A 26,071-nucleotide genomic window follows, 5' to 3' on the forward strand; every position below is an offset into this window, starting at 1 on the left:
CATATGCATAATTCCGTAGTAACATGAAAAATGTATCTCATGAAAACCAAGAGACTCCCACAGACATAACAATTTACACTGAAATACAAGTGTACTATGGACAAATATTACTCAAGATACATAGGCAAAAACTTAAATGGGAAACATATGATTTAAATAAGAGGAAACTTTGTGCAAGAGCTTGATGCACATGTGCACCACTGGAGGTAGATTTGGGAAGGTGGGTGGCTGGAAGCGAAGAGGAGAAACAGTGTGGTTAGTGAGCAAAGGGTTGAATGGGCATGAAGTTTCACCACATCTTAACATGATAAGTAGCCCCTGTATTTGAATAGCTTTAGTATGGGCCACTTGCAAAAACATTCAAACTTTCCCTTCTAAGATATAGTAAACCAAAATATATCTATGGAAAGTTCACTAAGTCATTGGTAAATAATCCAGTGTTGACTTCTAATTTAGAAATAACTGGCCAAATTGATCCCAGCCTTTCCGACTACAGTTTTCCCCCTACAGAGTACATTGATTTGTATTACCTTCTTGTTTTCTCTCATTGTTTGTCTTTCTTTTTGTTATTTTATTTTCCTACTGGTATAATATATGACCAGAAATATTGAACTTTCATGATTTTATATATTTTGAGCTCAGAAATTCCCTTTAGTTGTCATCTTTCCCGAGTGAGGCTTCATCTTTTTTCTTCACATGTTATAAAAATAATCTTTTTATTGATGTATAATGTACAGAAAAGTGTACAGATCATAATTGTATAGCATGATGAATTTTCACAAAATGAACATAATGGTATAGTCCCCACCCAGATCAAGAAACAGAACATTACAGGGCGCCTGGGTGGCTCAGTAGGTTAAGGGTCTGCTTTCGTCTCAGGTCGTGATCCCATGGTCCTGGATTGGGCCCTGCATCAGGGTCCACGCTTGGTGGGGAGTCTGCTTCTCTCTCTCTCCCTCTGCCCTTACCCCCTACTCGTGTGCATGTTCTCTCTCAAATAAATAAATAAAATCTTAAAAAAAAAAAGAAACAACATTACTAGCACCTGAAAAGCCCCCCTTGTGCCCCCTTTTACAGTCAACCTCCTCCCCTTACGCCCACTGCCTTAGGATAACTGTTATTCTGATTTCTAACACCAAGTATTAGTTCTGTTTTTTAATTTTATGTTAATAGAATCCTCCTGTGTGTGTGTGTGTGTGTGTGTGTGTGTGTGTGTGTGTGTTGTGAGAGACTTCTGTTATTTGACATTATGCTTCTGAGATTCATTGCCTGAGCAATACTTAGATCATTCTAATAGTTATACAGTATTTCATTGTTTGCCTGCCACAACTTATCCACTTTACCATTGGTAGACAATGAGGTGATTTCCTGTTTGTGGCTATTCTAAAAAGTGCTGCTATGAGCATTCTGTTCTAGTTCATGTCTTCTGATGAATATATGCATGGATTTTTTTAAAGATTTATATATTTATCTGAGAGTGAGAGTGCGTGTGCAAGTGGAGGGAGGGGCAGAGGGAGAGGGAGCAAGAATCCTCAAGCAAACTCCCCACTGAGCGCAGAGCTGATGCAGGGCTCAATCCTAGGACCCCAAGATAATGACCGGTGCCGAAATTAAGAGTCGGACACCTAACTGACTGAGCCACACAAGCACCCCTGGATTTTTGTTGTGTACATACCTAGGAGTAAGATATCTTGGTCACAGGATACACAAATATTCCATTTCGGCAGCTGAAACTGCCAAATATTTTTCCTAAGTGATTGTACCAGTTTACGCTCCCACAGCAGTGCATGAGAGTTCCAGTTGCTCACCAACACTTTGAATTGTCTGTCTTTTGAATTTTAGCTGTTCTAATGGTGTGTGGTTTTAATTTGAATTTTTCTAATGATTGAGATTGAGCACTTTTTCATATGCTTATTAGCCATTTTAGTATCCTCTTTTGTGAAGTGCCTATCAAACCTTTACCCATTTTCCTATTGGGTCATCTATCTTTTTCTTACTGATTTGTGGGAATTCTTTATATATTCTGGATATAAGTTCTTTGTCAAATATATGTATTGCTAATATTTTTTTCTCAACCTATGACTTGCCTTTTCCCTCCCTTTATGGTTCTTAATTTTAATACAGTGAAATTTATCAATTTTAATGCTTTATGGTTAGTGATTTACAAAATCTTTTCCTATCTCAAGAACAAGGACATATCCTTTACTTTATTTCTGAAGGCTTTTATGTGTCAGCTTTCACATTTAGATCTACACTCAATCTGGAATTTTTGGAGGGCGTGGGGTGGAGGGTATTGTGTTAAACAGAGGTCAAGACTTAGTTTTCTTTTTTTCCATATGCATACCCAGTTGAAGTGCTGGATGATGTTGCTTTCCTCCAGATGGGGTTAACCTATGTTCTGGTAGTTTAATAGATTTGGGGAGTTCACTTTAGCTGAATTAGGGCTGAGGTGAATTTGTATCACTCCATGGACCTTCAGTCTGTCCCCTCTCTGTGGGTGAACTCTCCAAGGGTCCTATTGAGATTGTGTCCCCAGACACTTTCTTCTTTTTTTTCCTTCCTTCCATTATTTTAATCAAAGCATAATTTACGTATAGTAATATTTACTCCTTTTAGTAGAGTTCCGTAAGGTTTGACAAACGCATACGGCTGTGTAAAAACCACCACAATTAGAATAGAGTAGCTCTGTCCGGTCCAAAATGGTTCTCCTTCTTGAAGTTTTTCCTACTCAGCTCTGGGCAGCTGCTGAAAACTGCGCTGTGCAGAAGTATCCTGCCTGGTTTCTTGTTCTCTGTCATGTTTTTGTGTCTTAAGGATTCAGCAAATGCCTTGAGGGAGAAATCACTGAATGTGAGGCCACTTTTCCAGGCCTTCTTTCTCTCCAGGATGTTGGCCCCTTAAGTCTTGGTTACTGCAGCAGCTCTCTGATGCCTTCAAACAGATTTTTGGTTTTTGGAATGTTACCCAGAGTTTCTAGCTGTTCTCCGTGAGTACTAAACTGCCACAGGCTACTCATTTGTAGGCAAATGCAGAAGCCGGTCTATCTGCATTAAACAGACTCATTAAGACCCTCCTCCAAAAATTTTTTCTTTGGTATAAATCTCAAAAGAGTAAAAGAAGTGTCGTTATTGGCAGCTATGACTACTCTGAGTGTTCAGTCATGGGAAGAGCTTTGGAATCAAACAAATCTGGGTGCAATTCCAACTCTGCTACTTATTAACTGTGTGGTAGTGAATCTGAATCTTTCCTTGCTTTCAGATGGGGCTAATAAAAACAACCGGTTTCATAGTTTTCTTTTGAAGATTAAATGAGATAACAGATGGGTGCTTGGGTGGCTCAGTTGGTTAAGCAACTGCCTTCAGCTCAGGTTGTGATCCTGGAGTCCCGGGATCGAGTCCCGCATCGGGCTCCCTGCTCGGTGGGGAGTCTACTTCTCCCTCTGACCCTCTCCCCTCTCATGCTCTCTCTCACTCTCTCTCTCTCAGATAACTAAATAAAATCTTAAAAAAAAAAAAAATGAGGGGCGCCTGGGTGGCTCAGTCGTTAAGCGTCTGCCTTTGGCTCAGGTCATGATCTTAGGGTCCTGGGATCAAGCCCCGCATCGGGCTCCCTGCTCTGCAGGAGGCCTGCTTCTCCCTCTCCCACTCCCCCTGCTTGTGTTCCCTCTCTCGCTGTGTCTCTCGCTGTCAAATAAATAAAATCTTTAAAAAAAAAAAAATGAGATAACAGATGTCAAGTACTTTGCACATAGTAGGTATTCAATAAATGATAGATATTATTTTATAATATATTATCATTTCCCTTGGAGCTATAAAATACACTCATCTCTTAGAAATGATGGGGGGATGGAATGGGAGGGTCAGTGGTCCCTGCAACACAGTACCCTTCAGTTGAGCAGCCTGTTAGATGCTAAAAGGGGTGAGCTCATTTGAGCTTGTTTTATTCACAACCATTACAAAGTCATTCACAGATACTGAGACATGCACGAGACATTTTCTTCCCCCCTCGGAAGATCATAGAATTATATACAAACCATGTCAATTGGAGGGATCTTAAATCTCTATTCAAAAAAATTCGTGTTACAGATGAAGGAATTGAGGGCCCTAAAGTGGTTAAATGACTTGGTCAAGGTTGGTTCACTCATTAGTATTTATTTAAGTGACCAAATTCCCTAAGATCACATATTTCTTCCCTTCTAAAACACTCCCAGCTCCCATATTCCACTATAAATGAAAAACAGAGACAATTCACAAGAGACAATTAGTGATGTTTTATTGTTACTGGCTCATTCTGACTAAAACCCATAGATCTATTTTTAAATATTTTAATTTCCATCCCCACAAATTATGTGACTTCCTGCCAACTACGACTGACATAGCTACTTACCATTCCTTTCCCATTCCAAGGATTATGTCCTATAGCTTTTCATTCTTCTGTTATTAAGAAATATTCTGCCTTATCCTCCAATGCACAAGACTGAAAGGAGCTCACATAAGCCCACGGACAGCAGCTCTCTTCAAGTTTGCCAAGTGAGAGGGGGCGCAGGGGACCTCCATCATTCTGGGCACTGAATACAAAAGTGGCCATGTGCGTCCCTGGCACTCTCCTCTATGGGTAGGGCTAGGTGACCAGCACCACTACCACTGTCATGAGTTCCAGCAAAGACAGCACTTTGAGGATCATTTTTTGGTAAGTCCCCTTGTTTGGCACATCTTTCAGCATTGTGTACTCTGCCAACAGACAGATAAGCCTGCGTCCCATATGGGCCAAGTAACTTGGAAAGTGTTTCATGATCACAGAGCACACAGTCATCTTGTAAAAGCCTCTACCTCATGCCAGGATCCTCAAGAGCTCCTCCTGGAACACTCTTTCCCTAGATCTTCACGTGGGCTACTCCTTCCTAGAAATGTATCTTCAGCCTCGATGTCTTCTCTTTGGAGAGACCATCTTTCACCATGCAACCTCTGGTGGCCTTCCACTGGCCCTCTATGGCAACATGCGGTTTTATTTCTTCATGATCAGAAACACGTGTGTTGTCTCTACTCCACCAGAACACAGGCTCTGGGAAAGCAGTCCTTGCTCATCCCTGTGGGCCCCATCCTGGTGCAGAGTACTCACTCAATGAATAAGTGAATGTGGGCATGTATCCTTTCAATACACCCATCAGGCTGGGTCAGCCCTTGGGTTTGAATACTTTCTTCACTACTTACTAGCTGGGTGAATCGAGGCAAATGACTTAAATACAATGAGCTTCTTAGGGCTAAGACTGAACCTCACTAGGCTGCTATAGAGATCAGATGAGATAGATGTGTACCAGGTGCTTAGCACAAAGGTTGGCACTAAGAGCCCTTAATACATAGTATTTATTATGTCCGTAATGAAAGCAGAGCATATTACAAAAGAGTCATGGAGGATTTTTAAAGATAAATATTAATGTTAAAATCAAGGGGTCCTAATTCAACCACATAAAATAAAATTTTAAAATAATTAAAACCTGGTTCTTGTTGGCTATACAAAGTTATTCGTTTTTATAAAGGATCCCTAATTTAACTTTGTAATAACTACCTGTTATAATTATATATCACCTAAGACCCTCCCCTTCACCCAACCCTTCGGTATCCATTTGGGAAATGGCATCTTTCCGTGAATACTTGTGGTAGGAATTTTAAGGTAGAATTGTAATCACTTTTTGCAAATTTGTACTGGCAATGTTTTTTCATTTGGGTAACCTAGGAAGGTGCTAGTTTCTGTTTCTCATGCTACCGACTGGCTTTAGCTAGGGGTTTTTTGAGGTTTTTAAGAAAATCACTACTCTTGGAGAACTAGAAATCTGATTGAGAGGACAGAAATTTCTCCTTTCCTTTTTTTTTTTTTTTAAGATTTTTATTTATTTGAGAGAGAGAGAACGATAGAGAGAAAGCATGAGAGGGAGGAGGGTCAGAGGGAGAAGCAGACTCCCTGCTGAGCAGGGAGCCTGATGTGGGACGTGGTCCTGGGACTCCAGGATCATGACCTGAACTGAAAGCAGTTGCTTAACCAACTGAGCCATCCAGGCACCCTCTCCTTTCCTTTTATTACACCTTGATTCTCCCAGAGCTAATGCTTTCGTATAAAACCCAGATGGCCCCACATGCCTGAGCAGACGGTTCAATCAAAGATCAATAAATAGCACCTGGCTGTTTGCCATGGGTTGGGAAGGGGGTTGTGGGGGGAAGACAGGCTAACTTGCCTAACACAATCCTGCTCTCTCTCCCTTCCCCTCTTCCTTCATCTCAGGTGTTTTCCTTCTTTACCATCCGGTCTAGACTCAGCTTTGCCTACAGAGAATTTCAGTAACTGCCTTTGAGCCAGGTCAGCCGGAATCCATGTGTTGGGCACCGAATTAAAAGCTTAAAGGGGTCCAGTGAATAATAGGCACCCAGGAATCTATTTGAAGTCGCAAGGTAACTAATGTTAGAAAAAGATTTTAAAACAGGGAGTAAGAGCTTCATCAGTTTTGTGGCCCTTCGATTCTAACTTGGCAGGAAGAAAAATGGAGCAGAGACTGCCTTGAAAGCTAATGAATGTTAATATGCACAAAATTTGGCCTACAGTTTCGGGAATTTCATCCATGGTTTCCATTCATTCATTCATCAGATATTTCTTGATGTCCTCCTGCATGCTGGCAGGGGACTAGGAGCTGTAAGGAACCGGATTATGAAGCAGGCTTAGGCAAGCTTTCCACCTAGGAAATGCCTCGCGATTTTTTTTTTTTTAAGATTTTATTTATTTATTTGACAGAGAGAGACACAGCGAGAGAGGGAACACAAGCAGGGGGAGTGGGAGAGGGAGAGGCAGGCTTCCCGCTGGTCAGGGAGCCCGATGTGGGGCTCGATCCCAGGACCCTGGGATCATGACCTGAGCCAAAGGCAGACGCTTAACGACTGAGCCACCCAGGCGCCCCATGCCTCACGATTTTATTGTCCCCTTCTCCTCAGGTTTAAAGGAAAGACCTCCAAACTTGGACCCACAGTAGAAGAAACGAAATTTAAGTGGGTTTGAGAGCTCTTGTCACTTTCTGGCTTTGTAACCCGGAAGTGTAATTATATGTTTTATCACTCCAACTGGATTTTAGTCTCCTTCAGATGCGGGCCCCCATTCCCAGAATGCTGAGCAAGGAACTTTAGATGTATGACAGAACAACAGTAGATGTGTGCACTTGGGACCAGTGGGAAGAGGTGGTAGAGGTTCAGGGAGGGGAGCTACAGATAGCCTGAGTGGCTGCTCCAGATTAAGGAAAGGGATAGCACCCAGATTTACTGACAAATCTGTGAGCCCCTCAAGGTGCCCTGATCGTTAGTTTGCATAACAGCCTTCCTCAGATGGATACAAACCATAAGTAACATGCTAAGCAGCTTTTTGTTTTGTTTTGTTTTTTTACCTGTGAAAACTGAAATGAGAATCTAGGAATCCAGGTCCAGTTTCTAGCAGTGAGATTCCAAGCCAGTCCCTTCACCTCTATGAGCTTCTGTTTTCTTCCAGTGCCCAGTGGCAGAGGCTAGGGATGGATGAAAGCAAGCTATATTCTTTTTTTTTCTTTTTTTAAAGATTTTATTTATTTATTTGACAGAGAGAGACAGCGAGAGAGGGAACACAAGCAGGGGGTGTGGGAGAGGGAGAAGCAGGCTTCCTGCCGAGCAGGGAGCCCGATGTGAGGCTCGATCCCAGGACCCTGGGATCATGACCTGAGCCGAAGGCAGACGCTTAATGACTGAGCCACCCAGGCGCCCCGAAAGCAAGCTATATTCTTAAGGTCCACTTGAGATCCATTACTCTACTTGGTTAAAGGCAAACATTAAAAGCGCAAAGTTGCATTTCATACTCATACTCATTAGAAGTCCTTGTTGCATTGTGTTGGGAAAGGCTTAAGGGTATAATGGTGATTTAGTCTCACAGTTGTTACTTCTTTGGTCTTTCTAATGTTTAATATTTATTGCTGTGTTTCAGGTGCAAGAGAGTTAACTCTAGATTATCTACTAGTACATTTCTATAATTGTAATCCTCCAGACTCTCCTCTACCCATTAGTCAAGTTCCTGACCATCACCAACAGAAGACTCTGGACAAAGCAAAGGGCCCAAATGGTCTTTGAGAGTCTGAAGCTTGGAAGGATTGTGGTTGGGCTTGGAGAAGGGGGTGTCCTTGACTATGTTCTAAAGCCTTTGTCTTTGATTATTGGCATTTGTAGTAGTCCCTGTTCTGTATTAACTATACCACCTTCTCCACCCCATTACTTAGAGTAAGTTAGGGGTTGACACTGGAATAATTGTGCTCATTTTCTTAAAATGCAATTGCACAACATCCGGTGGTAACTTATTTCCCCCTTTAAGGTCCTAACTCACAATAGTACCTGAGGAAGAAATGATATTTTACATTTACATACAGTCTACAGTAACTAAAATTCATTCCACTTAATCATGTTTCCATCCTCCTTTTATACCAGGTATCATTAAAACATTTTAAGATCCTTCAATCAAATTCTACAAGGATTGGTGATCAACCAGAAGGCTCAGAAGTGGACATCTGATTGCTTACCTGTGAGTAGTGTTTATGTGATGGAGGGGTAGGGGAGGCTCTGTTCTTAGCAGTTACATAGCCTCTCTCTGCCTGATTTTTTAAATCCTTGCACCTAAAGATGCACTGTGAGAAGCCAGGCTTTCTGCTATGCTCCTCATAGTTTATTTACCAATTAATCCATCAAGTTTGGAAGGAATTGTTTTTTCTGCTTTGTAATTTGATTTTTTGCTTTGTTTTTTTCCTGCATATATAACATCTTAAGCAAAACAGTCCCAGATCAATAATAATGAAGTCCTCACTTCCGACAAAGAATGCTGATGACTTGAGGGAATGGAGAGATGATAAGTCAGTCTTCCCCAGTGAATAAGCTCACCTTTGCACAGACACTGGTGATTTCAGGAACAATAAGTACCATTACTTCTGGTGAACCCTCCTCAGCCGGAAGGAGAACTTCCACCAGCTGGAAGGTCTACTGGGGAGCAGAAAGAGGGGATTTCAGAAGGGAGGGGATATGGAAAGTAAAAGAAATTTCACTTGTTCACAGTATTGCCCAGGCTGGCACCAGTAAGAGGGAAAGTTTTTCAGGAATTCAGCGTGGTTCCCAGACAATTGTTGTTTCCGGATTATATCCCTTGCACCCTGTAGTAGTTTGCTCAGGTTGCCATAGCAACATACCACAGACCGGGTGGCCTAAACAACAAAAATTTCCCCACAGTTCTGGAGGCTAAAAATCTGAGATCAAGATGTCAGCAGGGTTGGCTTCTCCTGAGGCCTCTCTGCTTGGCTGGCACATGGCTGTCTTCTCCCTGTGTCTTTGCATGGCCATCCTGTAGCGTGGACACGTGTTTTGTGTCTCTCTGTGCATCCAACATTTCCCCTTCTGACAAGGACACCAGATATCAGATTAGGGCTCACCCTAATCATCTCATTTTAAGTTAATCCCCTCTTTAAAAACTTGATCTTCAAATACGGTTACATTCTAAAGTACTGGGGGTTAGGACTTGAACATATGAATTCAGGGCACCACAATTCAATCCATAATACCCCATTATCGTTTGTTTCTAATATTCGGATTTTTAGTTTATTGAAGATGCACTTCCCTCTGATTCTTCTCTCCTGAACTTTCATAGCATGGACATCACTCTCAGAACATTTGGTTATGCTGTGGTGTGTTGTAGTCCTTTGTGTGCAGCTCTCATTTTCCAATAACATGGTGTTAGTTTTGAAATTGAAGAGTGTGCCTTTTACATGTCTCACAGCTGTAGGGAAGTTTTATATATAGTAAGACATTTAATAATATTTATTGAATGAATGAATACATAGATGATTAGATGTAGCCTCTGAACCTACAGTTTATTTGCTTTAAGACTATCTCCAAATGATGATTATTAGTGGTCCTTTCTCCTCATTTGCTGCCCTCTATCACAACAAGTAGAAATAAGACTGGAGAGGGGCTGGAAGAAAAATATGATTAGCTGACCCCAGGAGACTTACCTCTCTTCTCAAAAAGGTAGGAGACAGTAAATATCATGAGCCTGCCCCAGATCCTATCACTCTTCCATGAGAGCGCTGTTCCAGGAGGGAAGGATGATGAGTTTAGATTGGGATTTACTGAGTGTGAGGACTTGTGGAATCTCAAGGGCCTATGCCAGTCTGAAGCTCAGGTGAGAGCTAGAGACAGAGATGTCCCCAGTCATAACCTCTACTTAGGAATTAGAACCATGAGAATGGATGAAGTCATCCAGAGAGATTGCGTGGAGATAGAGGAGCGGTGTTTCCAAAATGCCACCAGAAATTGTACGCAGAAGGTTTTCTTGGTAAATAACAGAAGAACCCTCCCATGAAAAAGAAATCCACATGCTACTTCTAATGAGGGGTTGTAAGAACATATATATTAACTAATGTATGTCTATCTATTTCTCTCTCCTCATTTATTTGGACCTATTTTATTTCTTTTTCTGTCCCCTCCTTTGGGTCTATGCCCCAAACCATTCCTGTGGGGCTTGTCCTCCCCAAATTTGCCAACCTCTAGCTAACTGTACCCATGAGCATGTGTTTGACTCCCCAAGTTTCTGCCAAGGGGGTCTCACACATCAACTCCTTCCTTTGTGGCCATTCTTTTCATCAACCAATCAGAGCTGATCAGACTGGACAATAGGGGAGCCTGGGATTAGATTCCTCAATGTCAAGAGAGACAGAAAGTAGATCCTTCTCAGGGTCAGGGGCATAGACCATCTTGTCTAGACAGCCAGTAAAGGGCTCAGTGGAAGGGAGTGGACCACTTTCACATTGAACTCCTTCCTTAGTCCATTGATCCCTGCTGGTTTTCCCCACTCCTCTATCTGTGCTCTCAAGGAGGCTTTGGCAATATTTTAGAGTTTCACAGCCAGGCCAGAATGGGGGCTGGTGGAGTGTGGAGAGGCCATGGGCCATGATGGCCATAACAATCTTCTCTCTAGGCCCCACCAGCAAATGTCATTTCTCATGGGGCCGTGTTTATCCCAGCACTAGTTTTCCTGCTTTCTGTGATACAAACAAAAGGAGGAAAGATATTTATTCATTTCGTTTATTTTCTGAAGTATTACATTTCTTCCTTTAAGTTCTCTCCTTGCAATTATTTTCTTTTTCTCTCCTCTCTTAGTTATCTTTCTTTAGCAGAACCTTGATCTTTCCTTGGATTGTCTGATGATCAGTGGAAGAAACTGTCTGAGGTCTGGAAACTTCCTCCTTCTCTGCAAACCCCACCCATGTTCTTTAATGAACTATGAGATACCAGCTTTCTTCATGTACCCACTTCCACACTTCCCTCTTGGTGTTCTTTGAGTAGCCAGAAAAAGATGCCAGTTTTTATGCAGCTACCCAGGATATCAATGACACCTGAGTCAGTGATTTTTACTCAAATTGTTATTTACGTAACATGAGAAAAGGGAAATTTTGTAGTCAAGAGAAAATAGCTCTACAATCCATGAATGGCCTAGATGGGGTGTTCCAAATGAATGGTGGCCAGTGGCCAGCATAGGTGCCTCCTGACTGTGTGTCATTAATTTCAGTCAGCTACAAGGTTTGGAGAGAGAGATGATTTTCCTATGAGCATGTAAAAGAAGTGCTTTGAGTGGTAAGGCTTTGCCCTTGTTTAAGAACAGCATAAATGGGAGATTTTATAACCACTGTGGGCCAATATTTTTGGAGTCGGTTGAAGCTCCAGATGGAGTGGAAAGAGAAGTTTCTTTTTTTCTTCCTCTTTTCGTGAGTTTTGCAGAACGAGTCTCCCTGGACACCTTTAATAAAGTGCTCAGTCTCTTGTTTAGTTCAAGTGTGCCCAAGCTTGTTATCACAGGATCTGAAGGGGTCTTTCTTAAAACTAAGAATCTTTTCTATAGAATTCTGGTAGTGGCTCTAGAACCAGCCTGATATGTGAGAATGTCTTGAATCCACTCCTTCCCCAAGAGTCTCACCTTTAGGAGTCTGTGCGTAGGTCCTTGTCATGAGGTATAAGGAAGAAAATACGCAATGAGCCCAAGTTTGGTGAGGGACTGAAAGGACAAAAGGAACACAATCCCATAGTCATCTCAACATTCTGGAAACCTTCATGTTAGGTGGGGTAAGAGGACATTCCAGCATCACCCTATTCGGATTTTGTAACTTTGGCCAAATGATGGCAGTTTCGAGGCCAGGGAATTGCAGCTGGCTTTAGGAGGTGCCTCTGTGGAAGCACACATTCCTGCCTAACACAGCTCTTGACAGAGGGGGTTGTGCCAGGGTGGACAAGCCAAGATGAAGGCCACAGAGGGCAGGGAGAAACATAGACAGTGGTGCCAGGAGCACTTTCTAGAAGAAAGTCTCTTCTAGAACTCCTTTCCAGACTTTTGTTCCAATGGGTATGAGTAAAGAGAAAAAGAATGATTGTGCTATTTAATAGATTTCAACCAAAATGATCAAAAGTCTTACCTGAGGCTCTAACTATGAGTGGATTTATATAGTCCAAGGACATAGTTCCAGCTGCTTCTGAACTCTGCTTTGGAATGTTTAACAAAATGTGGCTGTGGACATCTTGCACTACGTGCAGCCATACTCCAAGAGGATTTACGTAGAACAAGCACTCGGTCAGAGTGGGGACATCTGAAGCAGTTTCCTTCCTACCGTTCTCTACATCCAGGTCCACCTTAACGCCAAATTAAATCTAGATTTTTTTTAATCGACTTTTACTAAGGAAAAGGCAGAGCTGCATTCCCTGACACAGATATTTTAGGCCAAAATTATTACTTGGGCCTTTTTTTTCCTCCTCCTTTTTGCTAATTCAAAACAAAATGTCTATCATTCACTCTAACACCAGCGTTTAAGAGCTGGAGACAAATGGAGTCTGAATATTCACGCCAATGTGGTACAAATGAGCTGTGATTTCAGGATGCTGGCTGTTTCTCTGACAGGAGAAAGGAGCAGTTGACTAGTTTAATATCTTTGGCTGAAAACACTTTCTTATAAAGGGATGGAGAAGGCCAACGTTAATATTGGGTCCTGTTATTTAATGACCAGAAAGGATATATCATGGAATGGGGCATCCTCAGTCTGGGGAAAGTGTGTTTATCATACCCAGAGGATGCAGAGGGGAGAGAGAATATACACACAGGATGAGACTGAAGGAAGGAACTCTTCTAAAAACATTTTCTCCAAGTTCTTCAAAGAATTCCTTCCATAAGTATATTATACCCATGATTGTGAATATGATTCCATCACAGACTTACACCGTGTATAAACATAAAGACGTCTGTCGTAATGAGAGACTCTGGGGATATTTCTAACTGCCTCCCTCAGAATGTGGCTAATGGTTTAGAAATAAAAGATGCAGTTGTAAGTTGGGGTTTAAGGGGGAGGCTTGTGACCACCATTAGCACCATCTGTCCTTTTTCTTGTTCCTCAAACGCATATATTCAGTTACTCGTGAATTTACTGTTTCTACAGTATATCGAACTGGACCCTCTCCATCTCAGATGCTATGTTAGGTCTGGGCTATATTAGCAATTCTAGTGTTCCTTCATTCTCTCCTATAAAATGGACTATTTCTTTATTCAATGCAATGGAAAATTTGGTGAATCCAATAATGCATTCATTGACGTAAATTGTGATTTCCAATACTTTTATTTGTTTTTCATTGGCCTCATCTTGGCAAAGAGTCATAATATTTTAAATTTCTCTGCACTCTTGTCCACCTGTCATGCTTAATTATATGGTTTATAGGCAAAACAAGCAATGCACTGGCTAAATCTGTAATTCTTTGCTGCAAATTGCTTTGAAGAATGATGCATAATTGCGCCCAGTATTATTTGTTTCCTAAATTCTGGTTTTCAGGAAACATATTTTAAAGGGGGACATAACTGTAGTTTCAAAGAAATTGAAAATTAAAAGCAAAGTAAGGATACTGTGATATTTTCATGGAATGCTCAAAAGACCCTAAAGTGAGAAATCCAAAGTTGATTTGCCATGAAACCAATGGAGCTGAAACTGTAGGGCCCCTCCCTTGGATACGTCTCTGCCACGACCCTTCTGCGAATGTTTTTTTACATTTAAAACTGTATTCTCTTTCTTAAAGAAGACCTCCCAAATAATCTTCACATCCCACAAATGTGGCTCTGCCCCGAGACCGACACAAACAGATAAACTTAGATGATTGATCTTCACATTTAAAGCGAATTAAATTTTATTTTATTTTATTTTATTTTTTTTTAAAGATTTTATTTATTTATTTGACAGAGAGAGACAGTGAGAGAGGGAACACAAGCAGAGGGAGTGGGAGAGGGAGAAGCAGGCTTCCCGCGGAGCAGGGAGCCCGACGCGGGGCTCGATCCCAGGACCCTGGGATCATGACCTGAGCCGAAGGCAGACGCCTAACCGACTGAGCCACCCAGGCGCCCCGCGAATTAAATTTTAAAAAGCAAAGAAAGAGTCAAAGTGTGAAGTACTGTATTTTATTTTTTAAGACTTTAGAATGAATTCAGCTTATTTTCTAAAGTAAACCCCACTTAAGTGAAATAATAAATCAGTTTGCCAAAACACAAATGAACATAAACAGGAGATTTCAGGGGCACCTGGGTGGCTCAGTTGGTTGGGCATCTGCCCTCGGCTCAGGTCATGATCCCAGGGTCTTGGGATCAAGTCCCACATCGGGCTCCCTGCTCAGCAGGGAGCCTGCTTCTCCCTCTGCCCTCCCCCTGCTTGTGCTCTCTCTCTCTGTTAAATAAATAAAATCTTTAAAAAAAAAACACAGGAGATTCATTTTTACTGCACTAATAAGCATCACGTATGAGCTTACCCTAACATGGAGTAGGCCAAATCCAGGAAACAGCTCCTACTAAAGGGCATTTTTACAGGAGCATAGATCCTTCCAGGCAATCACCGGTCATTTCATCGTCAAGGTTCTTGCCACAGTCTACCTTGTATTATCCACTTACAAGTCTTTTGAGATGGGAGCATTGTTCTGTGATTAAAAGCACAGACTCTGGGGCCAGGCTGCCTGGATGTAAATGCCAGCTCTATCATTTCCTAGCTCTATTACCTTGGAGACATGACTCACCTTCTCTGGGCCTTTTTATCTGTAAAATGGAGAAAATACAGATTGTTATGAAGATTTAAATTGATACTTAAAAAGTTCTGAGAACCGTGCTTGGTACAGAGTAGGCTAAGTAAATAAACTTCTCCATGTGGACTGTAAGCTTGTATGGGTTCTTTTGTGGGTTTACTCTTACATCTCCTCACAGTGCCTAGCTTGATCAGCCATTAATGAATGGCCCTATAATCAGGGGTCACAAACTGGCAACCTGAGCCCCACATTGACCTGTATATATATGCTTCTCTTGCCCAGCAAGGGTGGTTTTTTTTTTTTTTAATTTGAATGCTCTTAGGGGTGCATCCATTCTCCTCCAAGTGGAGGGCACTTCAGGTAATGAGAGAGAGAAAGCAGAGACAAAGGCCCAGAGGCAGAAACAAGGGCTACATTACTGCAGGACTAAGGAGTGTGGCCTAGGCTGTGAGTTGTGTTTTCACGTTGAGGGCGGGGTCGGGAGAGAGGAGTCCTGTGATGGGTGCAGTGAAGCCATTTCATGGAGGGCCTCTGGGGGTTCCAGAGATGCAGGATGGTGGCGTGTGGGAGGCAGATCATTCTTCCTCACTAGCCCCTTCAAAACCAAGGCATGTAAACCTCCCAGTCATCATCCCTCACCTGCTTATTCCCCAAACCAGGAGTCCCACATGGCCAACAGCTTCCCAGACCCATAGGCCGTCACTGAATGGAGACAGTAGTAAACCTTGGGTTGCTCCTATTTCCACTTGAAGGCATCTTTGATTGCTCCTCCTGCTAACAAAGAATATTCAAGTTCAAGTTAAAATAGCCTGTCATTGCTGGGGTCAATTCAGCCCCATCTGTAACATCTGTTTTTGAAATTCAGCTGAGACCCTGACTTAAATGCATTTAACTTAAAAAGCAGCAAGAGAACATCTTGTTTTCCTGAATGTCCAGGGGCTGTGTGTCAACAAATAAAAGGTCTGTTTGTGGTATTCAAAGGGGAAAAGCTGGTTGTGAGATGTTCTGCCACTGGGGTAAATTTATTATGGACTGTTCATTTCTTGGAATCATGAACCAAAGTTTGAAAAAACAAAGTGGACCAGCTTTGTTTCAGTCAGCAAATTTTGGCTTAATGGTGGGTGGGAAACGTGCTTTTCTTGTCAGAAGGTCACTGAGCTGGATGGCTTCCAGAAAGATGCCCTCATTCATGCCTCCTACTTTAGCCACGTGAAGTTGATATCTTAAGTGGATTCTCTATGTCTATATAAATTGTGGCAGACAGCATCTGATATATCATTATTTTTATATTACACAGGACCTGAGGTGGGAAAGAAGGGGTGAGAATAGTTCACCATCCCTCAAACCTGACTAGCTACTTTAGTCCTCACCCACTTCTTCAAGAGAGACAAGTAGAGAAAAGTTTGATTTATCAGTACCCGGAAGAGTGTCTGGCGCAAAACAGATGTCTGTATATATGTATTTGTTTAATGAATATAAACTCTGGTCTTATAAACTCACGTTCTCTTTATGAATGCATGTCTGTATGTGTATTAATATCATTCCTGTTTGAAAAAGCTGTTACTGCCTATGTCCTATTTTAGTCCAAAGAAAAGCATTAGGTCACTCCTGTCGCTCTCTCTCGGAGCAGTGTGTTTTTCCTTTCTAACCCTTATCCCAATTCGTATTTTATTTATTTATTGCCTATCTCTACCATCAGACTATAAGCCCAGCAAGGGCAGAGTAGGCGTGTTCACAACTTATTTGCCACACCAAGCAAGGTGGCTAGTACACGGATATTACTTCACAATATTTGTTGAATGTTTTTCCTGAAGTTTTCATTGTGATGATGGTTGCAGAGCCTTAACCACTTTTGATTATGTATGAATTTAATCACAGTGAAGAAGACAATAGGGCTTGTAATGCAGTTGAATATGCAGAGACCTTTTGTGTGATGACACACTCGCACTCATTTGACCATACACTCTATTGAAGGTCATGGTGGAATGGGTTAGTCTAACCATCTCTATTTTCTCAAGTTGAAGTTGTTGAGCCACATCTGCCATTATAGCTGGCCAAGATCAATGTCATAGCACATGGCAAGAGTTTAAGATTTTTTTTCTCTCTTAAACAGTTAACTCATTCCTGGTGGTATTAATCTATGACTTCAGCCTTATTAGCAATAAATTCTGGCCCACCAAGCTACCTGGTAAAGGCAGTAGAAGGATCTATGGTCAGAAAGAAGATCTTTTCAGTGCCCAATGGACATACAGTTTAATGTGCATATTCATTTGTCTGGTGGTCACTGTAGACCTTTCTTATGGTCAAGCAAAACAGGAACACTTCAACTTGAGTGGGAACAAAGTAGATTCACTTGCTCCATTTTGCTTTGGCTGTCTGCGTAGACAGGGCTGAAATGGGAATGACTTGTGTGTTCCAGAAGATCTCAAGAGAAATGCTCATTCGTTTACCAGAGGTGCAATTCCACAACAGTTTCTTGCTTTGTATACTTGAAAAGATTCCCAAAGAAACAAAGTTGGATGCAGAAAAAATAATGGGAGAAAAGAAAAATAATACTCTGAATTCTGAACAATTCTGCTTTACTAGGTTGAGCTGTCTGCCAGCTGGCCACAGTGTTGACTACTTGTAATATATACTTTTGGTAGGCTGCATGTAGTTCTTGGAACTGTTTATATTAGACGGCAGAAACTTAATTATTCCAAAATTGGCAGGACTTGCTTTGTTACTTACTACAAAATTGCTTAGTCATCTTTATACCTAGCGTGGACAGCATTGTTTGAGTGTGAAAAACTGGGAAATGCACATGTTCTCCAAAGAGACTTTAGATCAGGTAGAAAAACAAGAAGGTACCATTTTTTGCAAGATGCTTAGCAGGTGGTTGCCACATGTTTTAATTGGACAAGCGAGGTGCCTGTTGAGTTGGAGTCCTTGATTACAAGTATTTCTCTGTTTTCCTTGTGGATTTTGTCAGAAGTAAAAACCCACTGCTGCTGCTTCCTAGATTGTGTTCTCCTCCTGCATTTTGCAAAGCACAGGTTTTCCAGCAAGAGGCTGAGGAACCCTAGAATCAGCTGTCAGAACAGCTTTCTTGCTCTCCTAAACAAACAAGGATGTCCTTTCAAGCTGGTTGTCACCCAGGTCCTCCCTTTGACTCTTTTGGTTTGAATACCTATCTTACCATACTTGAACTACTGCTTTCCAAATGCAGTGCAGATTTATGGAGCTCCAGCAAGGAAGCAGGCAGGCAAAATGAGTCTCTTCTGTGCGTTTTAGGATTTGAGGTGGCGCCGGAGGTCTCCAGGTTTTTTCAGGAATGCCCGTGGCAACCTCACACTCTTCCTGTGACCTGGGCTGGGGCTCCTGAGAGAGATGGTGAGAAAAGATAAAAGTCCTATAGCCAATGGGTAATGACACCAGGCTTGGGAGGGGTGGGTTCCCAAGCAAACATCCAGAACAGTGCCTTATGTTTCTAATTATTGAGCATGGTTAGAGAGCAAAATCAGGCAACACTTTTTTTTTTTTTTTTAGACTGATGGAAGCATTTAAATCGGCTCTGAATGTCAGTATTTTCTAATTATGATGGAGGAGTGGCAAGGAATCTCCAAAGGCCTTGGCAATTTAGAGAGTTTCAGCCCAACCCTGATTCTCTTCTTTTCTTATTCATCATATGTCTTCTTTGTCTTTCTTTCTCTTTGAACGTCCCAGAACTAGCCTATTCCCTCAGTTACAAATGCCTAATATCCCTCTTCCTGAAACCAGAATGTCTTTCTAAGACAAGGTTCTTTTCCACTAGAGGAAAACAACCACAGCTACAAATCGCAACATAAAATAGAGCTCCATAGTGAACCACCACCACCCCCAAGGTAGTACTAAAAGCTGGCCTGGAGACACCCACGGCCTTTTGAAAATGCCTCAGCCAAGTTCCTCTGTTTACCAATTAAGTGCAGTGAAAGAAATGCCCTGGAATCCATTCCAATTCAACAAGTATTCAACTTTGCTGACTGTGAGAAAAACTAGTCAGTTAAGGGACTATTTGATCGGCCCCTGAAATACTACTTCGAAGGTTCACAAAAATGAGTAATAACCTCAAGGAGATTACCATCTTCTAGGAAAGACAGATATGTACCTAGAAATTCAAATACAAGCCATAGACTAAGTGCTCCAATAGAAATAGAATATGGGTATCCGTACAAATCCATGTCAAGTGAGTAAGTGGTTCAGGGACCTTGTAGTCTTATGCTAGTCTTAAACCTATACTGTGAGTCATTTCTTATGTGAAGAAAAGTCCAGAACTCTCCAAACTACAACTACCACCTACATGATTCATGTGAAAGGAAAGAGGAAGCAGTCTAGGCACTTTTCAATTTATTAACTGACTTCTATGTAGATTTCTATGTTTAATTGTTTATCTATTACGTCCAAGGGATATCATGAATAATGTCCCTGGGTTTGGTTTCAAAGCTTTTCATTTAAGATTATAAACTCCTAGAAGATAGCCTCTAACTTGCTTCATAATTCTAGAACACAATAAATGTATTTGCGGATCATGATGAATAGAATTGAAAAATTCACTAAGGAATGATTAGTCCCCAATTAATAATAGCATGTCCTTCCTGTGCAAACCTGTTACCACTAGCAAAGCACCTCTAGCACCTAACTTTGAATTGTCTCCAGCAATGTAACTGGATCTATAGCCTCCCATCCAAACTGTCTCACTGTGCTAATACCCCGTGTCAGCAAGATAGCTGGGTCTTAATTTTGGCTCAGGTCATGATCCCAGGGTTGTGAGATTGCTGGATATGCGTCCTGCTTAAGATTCTCTCCCTCTCCCTTTCTCCCCTCCCCCACTAAAAACAACCACCACCACCACCACCACCTAGATCCAGAGCCTTAGCCAGCTATCTTGTTGACATATAAATCTACATATATCTTAAAAACTATCTTTCGCTACAGCCCTAAATAGCTGGCCATTTCACCTCTACCTGACTCTTCAATAATAGGGGTTCACACTTTCTTAGCAGCCCTTCCTATTGTTGGATAGTTCTGTTGGGGCAAGGACCCCACCCTTTTACATCAGAATTAGCTTCTGTTATCAGGCATACAATTAGAAAACACATTTCTACATTTCTTCTGGCCAAGCTATGCATTTTTGGTCCTCACACGGACACAGGTTGGTAGAGAAGTTCCATCTTTGCCTCAGCCTTCACACCTATGCCTTTTACTTCTCTCTAGAGGCCAAGAGCAGAAGTGGCCCCAGGGCTGTTCTGATTGAGTATTAACCTATGTCTTTCAGTGTATTTTCTTTGAATTTGCCAAGGAAAAGTATTTTAAACTCTGGGGGAAAAGGGCACAGAAGCAATTGTGTTCTACATTTTCACTTCTCCTCACTCTTCTCAGAATGGTGTAGAGATTATTCTAAATGCCAGTGGTGGTTTTCCACTGATGGGCTGTGGTTCAGGACCTGGTGCCAAAGTTGTATACATCTCAGCCTTCTTTCTTTAAATGGAGGTAAACCTACTTTTCTACCTGAGCATCAAACAATGATTGCCCTAGAGATCTGAAGTGCTCCAAATGGAGCAGTAGTGTTTGGGATAACACTCTAAGATGCGACCTGAAGTCCCTAAATGTGTTGTCTTCCCAAGTGTTGGAGTCAGTGTACATAAACACCATCACTTCATAAATCTAAAATGCCCAAACTGCCCACTCTTGCTAAGGTGAAGAGAAGCCACAAAGACATTGATTTTAGTCATGTTAAGTCTATCAGCGTTTTGCAAATGGGGAAATACAAATAGAGAAAAGATAATGATAAAAGACTGAGCAGGAATGGAAAAAAAAAAAAATACAGGCCATAACCTGTTAGTCTGCTCTTAGTGTGGCTTCGTGTTGTGGATTCCACTGACTAGAGAACAGAAACAACTTGAGAAGGTAGAGCTCCTCAGGTTGATCCCATTCATTCTTATTTCTGTGTTGCTGGTCTTGACAAATGTGCCTTGGTGATTGCATGTATTTTTTTTCTTAAGTAGCACAAATTTTTGGAGCAAGATGGTGAAGGTTGAGCTAAAGTTAAGTCCAAACTGTATGTTACAATCCATGTGTTTATTTGGTTTTTGAGTCCCAAATGAACCATTCTGTTCAGAAAAGAGCAAAGCAGGTTGATAAATTGAATTTTTTTAAGAAGGACAAAAGTTCATTTTCTACAGTCAGAAAGAAAACACTGCCAGATTTACTGTGTAACTACTGCAAATGTGGGTTTATATAACTTTTGAGATTCATATATAGTCTATTACCAAAGTCTTTAATTCACTTTGTAAACACTGATCAGTCAATAAAATATAGAGATGAATCAGCTTGAGTTACATTTTCCATACTCAGAATGGTAAAATCTAGAATAAAAATCTAATGGTTCAAATCAGCTATAATTCCTGAGTGCCTACTATGTCCCGATAGTGAAGAGATTTTTTAAGCAATGGTTATCTATTCATAAGTGGCCTAAAGCATGAAAATATACAGAAAATATGATATCAATAAAATATTTAAATACTAGTTAGAGCAGTTAAGCTGTGGCAAAACAGTACATTTATGAATTACCAAAAGTCCTCAGGAAAGCCATTATGAAAAAGTGAAATCTGAGCCAGGAATTTTTGACTAAATAGAATATGGATAATGAAAAGGGGAGCCCATTCCAGATGGATGTGATGTATGAATTAAAAGTGCAGAGAAAGAAAATTGAATGACGTGGTTGAGAAGCAATAAAATAGTTTTATCTAGGATGCCATGGGACAATGTGCTTGAAGGAAGGTTAATGCTTTCTAAATTAGAAAATTAGAAGAGAATGTACTTAGATATCATTTACACCTGGAAAGGAGGAAACATGGACATATCATGTTTGATGCATCCAACTTTGATGGATGGGAGAGCAGGCATGGAACCATAGTATTATATAGAGTAGGATGAAACCTTGGCCCTTACCTAGTCCAAGTACCTCATTTCAGATTCCTAAGTGTGAGTCCAGGTCACTGTTTACCAAGGGTTTGTGGGGAAAGACAATGGAAGGATTGAGGTGAGTGAAGATCATTTGAAGGGCAGAGGTGAGGAATCTGCTGGGATACGTGACACCCAGGAATCACCCAGTACATGTAGGATGAAGAGAAGCATCACTGAGCCACAGTGAGCACCCAGCTGAAATTCACACAGACCTTTGAGGCAGATGAAACATGGTTCCTGACTATCTCCTACAAGCCCTGAATCTCAAGAACAAAAACCAGAAAACAGATGATAGTTGTGATTCAAAATTGAAGATGGGTGTGATAGACCTGGTAGAAGTTTAAAGAAGCAAGGAAGTCTGAAATACAAGTTCCAAGAGGACAGGGACCTTTTCAGTCTCGTTCACTGTTGTATCCCCAGGGCGTGTGACAGAACTTGGCACCACAGTAAATGCTCAGTAAATGCTTATTGCATATTGATGGTATAATTTTTTTTTTTTTTGTGGGGTTTCACTGAATGAGTTGGACCATAAAATTTGCAGTGGGTAAATAATGGTGACTAGTCATAAAGGATATGTCTAATAATGGTTATGAGTGTTGAAAGATTAGGGTTCCTTGCAATAAAAGAGAAATAATTATCTTGGGGATGAGGTTATAGTGGTCAGAAAGGAAGGTGTATAATAAGGAAGGTGCAGTGCAAGAGAAGAAACTTTAATGTCACAAAGAGAAGTATGCTGTGATGCTGTCCAGAATCTGAGCATCCTGGTTTATGAGTATTAAAAAGAAGTAACAATAAAATAATAGAGGCTTAATTAATATTTGCAAGGCTTAATTTAATTGAGATCTCTGAGACATGATAATTCTATTATTTAAACCAAATGGGTGTACAATTGAGGAGGCATGGGTAATTTTTAAGATCACTACTTACCTAAGTTTATATGGTCCAATGAATTAGACCAGAGATCATTGACAATAGTCTTCTCAGAACTTTCCTGGGGCACTCTCACTTATTTCCTGAAAGGGAAAACAATTCCTAGAGGAAAATAGTGGATTAGTCCAAGAATATTATAAGTGGCTAAGAGCACACACTTTGAAATTCTGTAAAATGGGGATTTTAATAGCTACTTTACATGTTTATTATGTAGATAAAATAATTTAACATATTTTTAAGTGGCTCAGCAGCACTATCAAGCCACAAAAAGACATGGAGGAAACTTAAATGCATATTGCTAAGTGCAAAAAGTCAGTCTGAAAAGGCTATATACTGTATGATTTCAACTATATGACATTTTGAAAAGGCAAAGTTATTATAGAAACAGTAAAGGGATCAGTGGTTGCCAAGGGTTGGGGCAGGGGAGGGAGGGAGGGGAATAGATGGAGAACAGAGCCTGTTTAGGGCAGTGAAACTATTCTGATACTATAATGGTTGATACATGATACAACATCAAGTGTGATACCTAATGTAATCTATGGATTTTAGTTAATAATAATGTATCAGTATTGGTTCATCAGTTGTAACAAATGTACCGCCCTGCTATAAGATGTTAATTAGGCTGTATTAGTTTTCCAGGGCTGCCATAACAAAGTACCACAAACCGAGGGGCTTAGGACAACATAAGCGTTGTCTCACAGTTCTGGAAGCTAGAAATCTGAAATCAGGGTGTCAGCAGGGCTCCCTGTCCCTAAGCTGTTCCATCTCTCTCTCCCAGCTCTGCTCCCTCAGGTGCCCCCTTGCCCTCCACCTTCTCATGGCATTCTCCCTGTCTTCACATTATCTTCTCTTTGTGTATGTCTGCTCCTGTGTCCAAATTTCCCCTTTTTTATGAGAACACCAGCAATATTAGATTAGAGCCCACTCTAATAACCTTATCTTAACTTGACTTACGTATACAAAGGCACTCTTTCCAAATAAGGTTACATTCTGAGGGGTTAGGTTTTCAATATATTTGGGGGGGGGGATTACACAATTCCGTACAAACATACAGGAGACTGGGCAGGGTGGGGAAAGGGAGTATATGGGAACTCTGGACTTTCTGCTCATTTTGTCTTTAAACTTGAAACTACTCTAAGAAATAATACCCATTAATTAAAAAAAACAGTAAGAAAAAATAACCCAACACATTGTACATATTCAATAAATGTTAGAGACTTCTGGAAGCTGCATTAACTTATCCAGTGTCCCTGACACAATAGATTTTATTCTTGATGCATTCCAAGATGAGCAGTAGCATTGCCCGAAGATCCAAGGACTTTCCCCAACCCATTCACTCTTCAGTTTGTGATGATTTAAAGGTAGATTTAAAGGTAGACTTAGCTTTCTCCCTGGCTTCTCCCCCTAATAACTGAGTGGTGGATTAGAAAGCTATCTGCTCACAACGTTCTCCTGCCCTTGACTGGATTTTGTGGTGTCATTACCAAAAGGAAGGGCTGTGTGTTAACTGATTTGGAATCTGTAACACTGACTTATTACTTAATCACAGCAGCATAGATTGTGCCCTGTCTAAAGAAAATCTAGTATTTGGGAGCCCATATTGAAAAGACACATGTATCCGTAGGTAATGATTCATCTGCCTTTGTAAAGTGCTTTTGCCCTTTACACAGAAGTCATGTCAGAGTTCTTTCAATAGCATGACTACAATCCCCCCCTTACAATACAAAAATTTAGATTTTTCATAAACTTTCAAGAACCCACCTGTCACATTCATGGGTATATACCTTTCTCAGCCTACACGTCTTTTCCAGGCTAACCTGTCCATTTGTGATCCTCTAGAGCTCCACAGTTTATAGAATCTCTTTGCCTTGACATTTCATCGCCTCATTGGTTGAGAGTTTGCTTCCCAATCAGTGTTGCTGAAAGGAATTCAGCATTGACTGAGGGTAGGGGAGGAAATGAGAGATCAGGAGCTGGGGACGTGAAAGCCACTGCTCCCCAATAAAGGGGAAGAATCACTTACAGTTCTACCCAGACATGGCTCCCCTTAATAAGACAGTGCCAGAGAAGTTCGGAGGAGCTCTATGGGCTAAGAGTGTGATGATTAAGGAAGACCTCCAGCCCCATCCTGGTGGGAGACCAATGGAGAACCATTTTCATAAACGTACACACCTTCCCTCCCCTGCACAACCTCATACACCCTAATGGAGAGTCATACCACACGGTACGCAGATGTGCATTCTCCTCTCCCTCAAATACACCCGCCACATGTCCACAAACCATAACCCAGAAAGGTACGTGTCTGTGTAGATGCATCATACAGCGGCCCCCTCCCCCACCTCAAGTGCCCCACGTACAGACTCAGCAGCATTCAAATGAACAAATAAGTGGACAGATAGACTTTATCTATGGTTGGGAAAGAAAAAACGAGTGCCCAAGTAAGTAATAAAAGGTGAGGAGTAGGTGGAGACAATGGGTAGCAGAAAAAGAATTTGCGTGGGGAGAGAGCCAGTGAGGATGGTCAGCCAAAGGGACCACATGCTGTTAGTCAGTCTCACTTCCCTGTGAGTACTCCAAGACATGGCCAGGCTCTGCCAACCGTGTGCATCTCCAGCCTGCTCGGGGATATTGACTTAGCTGCTTATTAGCACCTCCACGCGAGGTGTAGTCTAGGGAACTCGAGCCATGGCTCCTAACAAAGCAGCCAGCAGGACTGCGTAGCTTGGGGGAGGGAGGAGTGGATGCTTTTCAAGCTACTTGGATAAATGAAGAAAAGTGAAATTGCTTACTTACAGACAGACGTCTTTCTCCCATTTCTGTTTGCTGAGGCTATGGTTATTTGCAAAGTGGTTCATCTACAACAAAAGACTGCACTGAAGAAAGGAATGAAAAGAGTTGACTCTCTCATTGCACCTAGCATTCAGGTCCCCGAAGTTCAGTCCCACTGCCCACAGGGCCCTTCTCACCCTGTACTGCACTCAGAACGGGAGCCCACCCCAGGGGGAAAGACAGCCCCCCCCCCACCCCGA

General features: G+C 41.5%; 1 protein-coding gene across 3 annotated transcripts in view; it reads left to right on the plus strand.

The window, feature by feature from the left end:
* CALD1 (caldesmon 1) overlaps positions 1-26,071 on the plus strand; it is a 203,326-nt gene that overhangs the window by 78,703 nt on the left and 98,552 nt on the right. For all 3 annotated transcript variants that reach the window (XM_078059585.1, XM_078059584.1, XM_078059588.1), the window contains exon 2: positions 8,481-8,574. The gene's annotated coding sequence lies outside the window, so the exon portion shown is untranslated. The remainder of the gene's footprint in view (positions 1-8,480; positions 8,575-26,071) is intronic.

The sequence above is a fragment of the Halichoerus grypus genome, chromosome 12 (assembly GCF_964656455.1).
Source record: "Halichoerus grypus chromosome 12, mHalGry1.hap1.1, whole genome shotgun sequence".
Taxonomy (NCBI): domain Eukaryota; kingdom Metazoa; phylum Chordata; class Mammalia; order Carnivora; family Phocidae; genus Halichoerus; species Halichoerus grypus.